The sequence below is a fragment of the Jaculus jaculus genome, chromosome 15 (genome assembly GCF_020740685.1).
Source record: "Jaculus jaculus isolate mJacJac1 chromosome 15, mJacJac1.mat.Y.cur, whole genome shotgun sequence".
NCBI classification, from domain to species: domain Eukaryota; kingdom Metazoa; phylum Chordata; class Mammalia; order Rodentia; family Dipodidae; genus Jaculus; species Jaculus jaculus.
In genome coordinates, this window is record NC_059116.1 from 67,457,294 (window position 1) to 67,468,304 (window position 11,011).

The following is an 11,011-nucleotide window of genomic DNA, read 5'->3' on the forward strand; positions in this document are numbered from 1 at the left end:
TCAGATCACCCCACATGAGATCAGTGCGCCCCCTCCCCACAGAAGTAATCATGGTATTGTCCCCACACATGACAAGGTCCTCCCTAGGGCCAAGTGACAGAACCATAGCTGATATATTGATTAACTATCACAGTTTGACCAACACTGCAAAATTCTGCATATCTGGAACCCATCCCATATTTCCTCTATTGAAGTCTAAAGAGTATGTTAGTATTCTGAAAATAGCTGAAAGGCTTGGTTTCTGTCTCCCCAAATCACAAGTTTTTATTAAAATTCTGTCCTGGCTTTTCACTTTTTCTTTTGTTTGCTTTCTTTGGAAAGTGATAGACTTGACATGTTGGAACTCTCAGAGTCAGGCTCCTGGCCTAAGGCTCTGGTTACAACACCTTCTCACTCCGAGCCCACAGGCTACATACCACTTTCTCAGTAGGTCTTCTAGGACTTCTTCTGATAGGGAATTTGATGTTTAAATTTAATTATGTAGTATCATCATTTCAGTAAAAATATGAATCTAAATGCAGAGGATTTAGCTAGATGTTGGTATCGCCATATAAATGTGTAATGTGGAAAGGGCTAGAACATGGTGATTTCACTTGGGGAGGGCTTGAGAAGTGGGTATGGGAGAGGTCTCTTCTTGAATTATTTCATGAATTTCAGAAACTGGGACACCAAAGGTCCAAGTAAGATAAAAATATCACTTTATTTTCCCACTGGTTCTTTCAAACTGTGGTTTATTTTCAGGTGACAGACAGCAAGGATGGAAGAGACTCATGTATGGGGAAACTATTTAGTGGTTGATGATCAGAACACCGACGGAAGTTCAGAGACAATGGGTGAGAATCTCCATTCCCGGGGCAGGGGAGCACCCCACTGGACACTGGTCTTCTCCAGGTCCTTTCCTACCACACCAGTCCAGCAAGTCCATGTGTCTCTCCCTCACTCCTTTTTCTTGGGCTTATGCCTCCCAGCTCCCAATTCTTTTATAAAAAAGTTTATTTATTTGATAGAGAGGGGGAGGGAGAGAAAGAGAATGGGCACACCAGTGCCTCCAGCCACTGCAAACAAAAACCATTTGCCTGCACCACCTTGTGCATCTGACTTATGTGGGTCCTGGGGAATCCAGACCCTTTGGCTTTGCAGGCAAGCAGCTTAAGCGCTAGACCATCCCTCCAGACCTCCCAATTCTTTTTTTTAAAATTAATTAATTTATTTATTTGAGAGCAACAGACACAGAGAGAAAGACAGATAGAGGGGGAGAGAGAATGTGGGCGCGCCAGGGCTTCCAGCCTCTGCAAACGAACTCCAGACGCATGCACCCCCTGTGCATCTGGCTAACGTGGGACCTGGGGAACCGAGCCTCAAACCGGGGTCCTTAGGCTTCACAGGCAAACACTTAACCGCTAACCCATCTCTCCAGCCCCTCCCAATTCTTTTTGACATTACGGGGCATGATTTGATTCATATTCATTATAACATGAGGTAAGTAACATCCACCCATCACCATATTCATGCCACCAATGTCAGTGCCAGCCCCAGTTATCATGGGGAAGACTGTCACAGGAGCTGGAGAAGAAAGAACTATGAGCCCCCCCTTCAGTTCTATCCCTAAACTCGGGGGGAACCAAATCTAAGGCATCTTAAGATGGGGACTCGCCTCTTAAGAATCTTTTACTGGAAGTCTCCTTTTTGTACTTGCCCCCAAACCCATCTAAAAATAAGAATAACATTGGTTAGTGGTATTCAACTTGTGGCTGGCTAGCATTTCTATTCAATTATTTCCAACACAATTGTGGTAGACAGGATGTGTTGAAATCAGCCAAAGTCATTGTTGCTGCACAGTTAGATTTGATATTTCAAGGAACGAGGATGACTTCAGAACTCTTTTCAGTTGAAGGAGTGCGGGAAGTAGAGAGGAGTTTATCAGAATTACTTGTGGAGCTCTTAAAAACCTAAATGAACATCCCAATCCAGCCTTTCATCTCTTTCTTAATCAGAATTTCTTGAAGGGTGAAATAGGCAATTTTGTTAAGTTAAGACACGGCCTGGAGAGCAGTTGCGAGCATGTCTGTGCGCACACAAGGGCCTGAAGCGTGCTGAGAGACGGCTGGGGTTCAATCCCCAGGACCCACAGGAACAGCTGGGAGTGGCCATGCACGTCTGCTCCCAGTCCCACAGGGGAGCAGAGAGACAGGAACATACAGTGGAACATTCCAGCATCAGTAAGAGACTGAAGCTCAGGTGAGAATAGGTCAGAAGAGCCATGGTGCAGGACACCCATCGTTCTGCTCTGGCCACCACAGCTGAGGGCAGGTCAACACGCGCACATGGGGTTCCAAAAGGACGGATGGATGGGCACACACACACACACACACACACACACACACACACACACACGTTAACACACAGGTTAAGACCGAGTACAGCCCTTGATTGAGGGCTATGTTGAGCAGTGATACTAAGACACTGTAGCAGAGGCCAAGAGGACAGTTGAAATTTTTTCCTTATCCTTCCAGGATAAAATACTTAAAACCTCATGGTGGATCCAGAGGAGACAGAACCCTTTTCTTCTGGAAGCTTATACAATGGTGGAACAAGCTAGCATTCACACATGAGACACGGGAACACAGAGTTCCCATGCAAGTTGAGACGAGGCCTGTTCTATGGCACTCTGTGGTTCTTGGGGGGAAAAGTGGGTCACTCATCAGCAACATAAAACTCTTAGACATCATCTCAGTGAGTTGACCCGGGCATGGTGTGATCCAGAGCGTGGTGGTGGAGTCAATCTGGTTATCAGAAGCGAGTGTGCTCACCCTGTATTGGTTTTTCCCCCCACATTCACAATCAGAGGAGTGTACAGAGCTTGGAGAAGGCCGCCTCCTTCAAGGACAGCATTGGCCGATAGCTCCCATATAACATGCAGAAGACCTTCCTGGACGGGCAGAGCCTCAGCAACGAATCGACGCTCTCCAGTGAGAGCTGATAAATTACAGATCACTGAGGGGCCCCTCAAGGAGCCTGCAACTTCACATGCTGTGGGTAAGGACAACCTTGTGAGCTTGCATCACCTTGTGCATCTGGCTTAAGAGGGACCCGGAGAACTGAACGTGGTCCTTAGGCTTCGCAGGCAGGCGCCGTAGCCACTTAGCCATCTCTGCAGCCCAAGATTCTGTCTTCCTTAGGCAGTTGTGAGGATACACGTTTGGTAAGTGCATGAAGAGCACCTCCCCTCTGTAGGGTGTTATAGGCATATGCTTGCTCAAATTTTCCCCTTTGGAAAAAGAACAGCACTGAATGTCCTTGGCTGAGGAGCTCTCCTGGGGTGATAAACTATTAGGACCTGTGAGGCTTTTCCTGCACTTACAAACACCTCACTGGAAAAATAGCTAAGATGGAGAGAGATCACTAGCACATCTAAATATAGTCCACATAAACGGACTTTTCACTTAGGTGGGCCATCAAATTCCATTCTGTCTATCTCTGATCTACTTTGAGCTAGATTAAAATTTTTATTAAATATTTTATTTACTTATTTGACAGAGAGAAAGGGGGTGGGGAAAGAGAATGAATGGGTGTGCCAGGGCCTCCAGCCACTGCAAATGAGCTCCGGATGCATGCACCACCTTGTGCATCTGGCTTACGTGGGTCCTGGGGAATCGAACCTTTGGCTTTGCAGGCAAATGCCTTAACCGCTAAACCATACCTTCAGCCCTTGAGCTAGATTTTTGTCATTTGTAACAGAAAGTCCTGATTGACAGCTCTACTGCCGTCACTATGTTTATCCAATAAAGATGTAAACATGCCTTGTTAAATTTAAATAATTTCTTAGCATAAGTATATCCCAAATACTACATGGGATATTCTTTTCTGTTTCTTTTCTATCTCTTTTTCGTAATTGTATCTCACTCTAACCCAGGCTGACCTAGAATTCACTGTGTAGTCTCAGGATGGCCTGTTGGCTAAGATCAAGTATAGTCTCAGGGTGGCCTTGAACTCAGAGATCCTCCTACTTCTGCCTCCCAAGTGCTGGGATTAAAGTCATGTGCCACCATGCCTGACTTTTTGTTTTTGTTTTGGAGGGATATTCTTCTACTAAAAATTTTATCAATTATTGGAAATTCAAATTCAACTGGGCAGTTATTTACCTGTGTTTTATTTGACAATGTTAGCTGGGATATTTTGTCACTGGAATATTAAAATTCTTTGCCCAGGGATGGAGAGATGGCTTAGCAGTTAAGGCGCTTGCCTGCAAAGCCAAAGGACCCAGATAAGGTGGCACATGTGTCTTGAGTTGGTTTTCAGGGGCTAGAAGCACTGTAGCATCCATTCATTCATATTCTCTCTCTCTCTCCCCAACAAATAACTAAAATAAAATTCTTTGTCCAGAAAGGCAGAGAGCATTCAGCTGATGGATTTGTCCTTAGTGAACATGCAGAAAAGACAAGGAAAGTTATAGTGAGCCGTAGAAACATCCTAGCCAAGTCTTTCTTCTCTAAGTCAACCACATGTTGTATCAACCAGCAGAGGGAGGTTAGAGAGCTCTGGGGTGGTGCTATTCAAATCTATAAAAGCTTATTCAGTTGGCTAGGGATTCCCATTTGTAATGAGAACCCTTTGAAGGGATTTTTAACAATCCCAATGCCCATGTCATGATCCAGACCAATGAAATCAGAAGCAGTGAAGAGACACAGGAGATTTCAGTGTGTGGCCAAGACTGATCCACTGAGCTCTAAAGATGATTCAGCCAAATGGGAGGAGTTAAGTAATAAAGTCCCCCCACCACGCACACATACCACCAACTGGAACACCAGCCACCAGGAACAGGAGGGAATTAGTTAGCCAAGGGGTAGGCTGCCCTTGCTTAGGCAGACCACCTTACTGCCTCCCTGGGGACCTCAACTTCAGCCTTGCTTTCACATGGTCATGTGGCGGGCAGGTGTCTGGGCCCCAGGGAGGCAGACAAGGATGGGGGCCAGAATAAATAAGGCATCTGCAGAAAGAATCTGAGTTTCATGCCTGCAGCTCAGCCAATACTCCCACAGCACAGACGAGTCTCATCAAGAAGCTTAAGGGGAGGCAGGAGGTGAACATTACTGAATGGATTTCTAGAATGATCCTAGATTCCGAGATTGCCATTCCTGTGTCCCACATACACAGAAGACTGTCCCCTTCCACAAAAGCTCAAAGCCCTCAACAAAGCTCTGGGGCTGCAGAAACAGAGTTCCCAGCCAGCCTGGCCCATCTTTCTACCTACACAATAACCTCTGCTGCTGTACATCCTCCATTGAGGGAGAATAGGTCTCCTTTTTATTAAAAAAAAAAATTATGAGTGGGAGAATGGGCACACCAGGGCCTCTATCCACTGCAAATGAACTCTAGATACATCTGCCACCTTATGCATCTGGCTTATATGGGTTCTAGAGAATCAATCTCAGGTCCTTAGGCTTTACATGCAAGCACCTTAACTGCTCAGCCATCTCTCCAGCCCAGAGCTCTCTCTCCTTGATTAGCTCCTTAACACTTTTAACCTTCAACAGGGGCTCCATGATGTGTCAGATACAAAACAAACAACAACCACCACAACAACAAAAAAACCCACAGGGCCAGAGAGATGGCTTAACGGTTAAGCGCTTGCCTGTAAAGCCTTAGGACCCCAATTCGAGGCTCGACTCCCCATGTCCCACGTTAGCCAGATGCACAAGGGGGCGCATGTATCTGGAATTCATTTGCAGTGGCTGGAGGCCCTGGCACACCCATTCTCTCTCCCTCTCTCTATCTGCCTCTTTGTCTGTTGCTCTCAAATAAAAATAACAAAAATAAACAAAAAAATAAGTCCACTTGTCTGATTCAGTCAACTTGGCTTAATGCCACCTGAAGCTCTCATGCAGGGCTAGTGGTGAGCAACTGAAAGCTGAGGGCCTATCTGTCCTGGTCGTGGCTTGGTGTCACTGATGCCTGTGCCCGCCGACAGACTCCTGTTCCCAGGGCTGCCAAGTGGGATCTAGCCACTTCCCCCAAGCCACGCTCGCTCTTAAAGGCTAGACTGGGTTGCTCGGCTCTGAACTAAGACTTGCCAGCCGAAAAATGTTCAATGAGCAGCCAGATGGGGAACAGAACTTGAATAGAGTGGGCATGAACTTGACCGGAGACAACCAGTGATCAAATGCCTAAGTTACGGGTAGTGGGGGTCACTAGTGGGGGAACATGTGTGTTTACCCGGGGCTGACCGCTCTTCCCTTCATTGACTCCACAACCATGACTCAGCAGTTCATCCAACAAGAGCCATTTCGTGTACTAGGGACACAACAGTGGTGGCCAAGAGTCATGATCCTTGCTCTCACGTCTCTCCTAACCACTGTGCACTGCTTATCCTGAATGGGAACATTAACTTGGTCGCGATGAACCCGTCTGACTCCATCTTAGAGTTAGGAGCCATTTTACTGTTTAACCAAGACAAGTTTCACTTCTGCTTACTATGAAACTTGAGCTTCTGTTAGCTCTAACTGAACCTTGACTACCTGTCTGCGGCTCCCCACCCCTGGCCCCTCCTGGAACCTGTGTTGCTCCCCACTCTGACACTGCCCCGCCTCACACTCTCCCTAGATGTCAGGTCAAGTAATTGTGAGCTGATATTTGCTTCTGCATTTTGCTTGCCAAGTTCCCCATTGCAAATCTCTCAGCCTTAGGGTTTGTGAATTGTAAAAAACTGCCTTCTTTTAGTGCTCGGGGCTGCTTTCTTGAGCCCTGCCTTTGGGTGAGATGGTCAGCTGGCCAGCCTCCAGGTACACAGTACAGCTTGCTTCAATTTGACCAAATATTTGAGTCAGTGGTCTCTTCTTTGCGCTGTAGCCTTGAACAGTAAGTAGCTTCCTAAAAACGAGTCTCCAGCTCTGCTCTCAATGTGAACCTGTGGAAGGCTGCTTAAGGCTTCCCCAAGCTAATCACAGCCACTTTGGGAGACTTCAAAACGCCGCTGCCCCCCAACTCCCCGAGAAGAAGGATGACGTGCACTTACCTGGCAGGTGTCCATGCTCAGCTTTGACCAAACTTAACGCCTGCAGGTTCTATGGTCCAAGATCTTGGGCTGTTTGCAGCTTTACAGGTGCAGTGGTGACCATGGATGATCACTAAATGGTACAGGGTGGAATCTCTCAGACAAGGTGGCAGGGGGGGAGGCCTCGTCACCCTGAGAAAGAGCCATGTTCCCCAACCCAGCCGGCATCCCTTGTGGTCCCTGGTTCTTACCTTGTCCATGCAAAATAATCTTGGGCTGGATCCGGCCCAGCCCTCCACAGCTGCCTCTCCTGCTAGAGCCATGGAGGAAATGTGCCTTCCATGAAGAGCTATCGTGTCAAGAGCCCACGCAGAGCTGGTTTACCCCACTTGTGCTTTTAGCCCTCACTTGAGCCAGTCTGGGGCAGGGAGAGTGGGGATCCCCTTCCACAGATTGCCTTGGATCTACTGGAGTTTCCTCATGCCAGCAGCAGCTCTGGGGGGCATGGCTCCTCCTCAATTTACTTATATCTGTCCTTCAGAAGGCAAGGGAACTTCAACCCCAAGACCCCATCCCATTGGGCAGAAAATAACAGTGAGGCGGTGTTGTTTGGCTGAGACACCAATCTTTTGCTAATTAGTTACAACTTACAGCACCTGTGTCTTGCTTATCACTCACAAATGCTGGCCTCTACCAGATTCCACACCTGTTGGCTATAGTGAGCAGACTACCCTAGGCTCTAGAAAGATTGGCATTCCCGGGGCAGATGAGCACTTGCCAGGGAACATCACCCTGGTTGTATCATCTTAGACTGGCATCATCTGTGGCTCCTGAGACCTTGCTAGAAACGCAGACCCTCAGGATCCACTTGAGGCCGATTGAATTCATCTGCATTTTAACAAGATGCCCAGTCAATGGTTGCATCTGCAGCTCTGTTTTGCTTTTTCCCTACTAGGTAGGTCACCAGCATCAACCAGCATGCAAACTAGAGGGAGAAAAGGGCTTACAACCCCATGAGGCCTGTTTCACCTAAAGCGCTTTGGGTAGTATCTTACTTACCACCATCAAATAGGTTTATGTTTTCAAGACCATCTCTTTTTTACAATTTATTTTTGTTCATTTTTTATTTATTTGAGAGTGACAGACACAGAGAGAAGGGCAGATAGAGAGAGAGAATGGGCATGCCAAGGCCTCCAGCTGCTGCAAACAAACTCCAGACACGTGCGCCCCCTTGTGCATCTGGCTAACATGGGTCCTGGGGAATCGAGCCTCGAACTGGGGTCCTTAGGCTTCACAGGCAAGCACTTAACCACTAAGCCATCTCTCCAGCCCAAGACCATCTCTCAAGACTCATTCTTAAATACTTGCCCTGTCACCAGGGGAGTGTCTTCAAGGGTCTTGGTTATGTTACAGGGCTGCAGGCCAGTGATAAGGGTCTCCTAATTCCTAGGTATTTTAGTTTTGTTGTAGAGTGGCAAATGTCTCATACATGTATTATTACTACTCAGTTATTACAAGGTCATAGATGAAAATTATTACAAAGATTTTGGGGGAGTGCACTTTCACTATGAGGCCCAGGGTGACCTCAAACTCTTGACCTTCTGCTTCAGCTTCCCGAGGGCTGGGATTACAGGTGTGTCCTTATCACACCAAGCACGGGTGCCACTTTGATAAATGCAAAATGACTTGAAAAGGTTTTGCACTGTGTGGGCTGACATGCTAAGCTCCTTGGAGTGCCTTAGCCATCCATCTGTAGCTTCTATCTCCTTGAGCTTTCAAAACTTTAAGTCTTTTATTAAGCATTTAAAAAGTAAGCATTAGTCTTAACGTTCACCTATCCAGGGAAATAGGATCTTGTGGGGGCCTGTTTGTATGCAGGATTACAGTGATATGTTCATGTAACGTGACTTAGAGGGTTGTAAAGATCCTTGGTAGGAAGGACAGGAAAAGGAGACAGGAATGGAGGAGCCACCTGGAGAGTCCCCACTTTCAGTCTCACAAGTTTCCAACTTGCATTAGGTCACATTCCTAGTTGTAAGCATTCACATCAGCTTGCTTCTTCCACTTAGGTCTGCATAATTCTTTTTAAAAAAACTTAATTACTTTATTTATTTGAGAGCGCTAGGGAGAAAGAGGCAGAGAGAGAGGATGGAAGTGCCAGGGCCTCCAGCCACTGCAAACAAACTCCAGACACGTGCGCTACCTTGTGCATCTGGCTTATATGGGTCCTGGGAATCAAACTGAGGTTCTTTGGCATTGTAGTACCTTAACCACTAAGCCATCTCTCCAATCCCAAGATCTGCATATTTTTGCTTCATAACTTTTTCAGCTAAAACAAGAGTAGAGATAAACTAAACTTGGACTGAGGTTTCCAAATTGTTGTATAACAAACTTTTAAATCAAGATAAAAAAAAACAAAACTGAATCCACAAAGATAAAAACTGTATACTGAGGGAAAGTTTATCTTGCTCTTGTCTTTTTAATTCTTCCTTTGTGAATGTTTTATAGGCTTATCAGCACAATGCTACACATCTATAATTTGCAAATATATAAATATTCATATGCTGGGCACATGTTCAAAAATATTTTCACCATTAGGATGCTTGGTCAAAATTGTTTCGAGATCATTGAAGTATATTAAAGATTTCTTGCTGTCTTTTGTCAACAAATGAATCAGAAAAGTTGTCTTAGTGTCATTATAAAACCAGTGTCCTGCTACCAACATTCTCTGAGCTTGAGTCATCCTTGTTAATGTTCACATTTGCGCTTGTTAATTTAACACCAGACATGGAAAGAAACAGCAGGAAATATGCATTTCAGGACGACTTAAACAATTTCACCTCCTGTTCATCCCAGCTCCTGGCTGGAAACCAAATTTGAAAAAATAAAATAAAATAAAAATAAAAACCTGAAACATGCAAGTTCAATCTGTGAATTTTTTCCACATTACTCAGGATGCAAACAGAGAACACCTGACTTGACAATGCCTTTTCTCAGACAAAGATCAATACCCACGAGGGGGCTGGAACTCAGTGCCATTTACCAAGACATGAGCTGTGTCTGAATGCTTGATGTTAAAAAAGCTGAAAGGTACCTGAAGATCTGTGCGTGTGTGTGTGTGTGTGTGTGTGTGTGTGTGTGTGTGTGTGTGTATACACGTGCACATGCACACATGTGTATTGCTCCTTGTGTACTGTCCACTTTGTTTTGAAACAGTCTCCCACTGGCCTGGAGCTCACTAGTTAGGTGAGATTGGCTGGCCAATGGGCTCAGGAATCTTGCCTGTCTTTGCCTGTTTGTGTAACGGTCCACGGCCACATTTCTGGACATGCCTCAAGCTCAAAGGCACCCTCAGTGGTTGAGGTAGAGGAGGGTACCCTAAGAAATATGGAGATTTGCCTAATGATGAGACAGGACTAGAGAGTGTCTGGTGTCTGGAAATCCCAGACAATGTTGGACTAGAAATCTCCAGGGCATGCTGGCTTGTGATTTCTGTGTGGGGCCCATTAGCAAGCAGTCATGGAATCACTGGGCTGGGAATGGTTTCTTCCTACAGTGACGCCTCTGCAGAGTACGGAGCTTGCTTGATGCATTCTCAAGCTGAGATCTTTGCCCTGTATGTACGGTGGGCTTGAAACTATAGCTTTTCTAACTTTTCCCACAACTCCAGAAAATACTGAAGATCTGAAAGATCTTGAAATGCAAGCGGGTAGGGCAGAATGGAAACTCAGGGACGACAAGTGTGTGCAAGTACATTTCTCCTGCTGTGTCCTCAATACTGGGAGCAAGGCTTGGTCTAAACCAAGTGCCCGGCAAATTGAGGAGGGCAGAGTCTCACCTGGGAAGGCAGAGGGGACAAGTGGAGAGAAGTCAGACTCCAGCCTATTCATTTTGGGCTCGTGGAGGGCCAGGGGGTGAGTTAGAAGTCCAACCACGAGAGGAAGTGAGGAAAGACAAGAAACTCAGGTGTGTTAAGGGCAGGCTCACCTCTACTCAGTCCAGCTGCTCATTTTGCCCTGA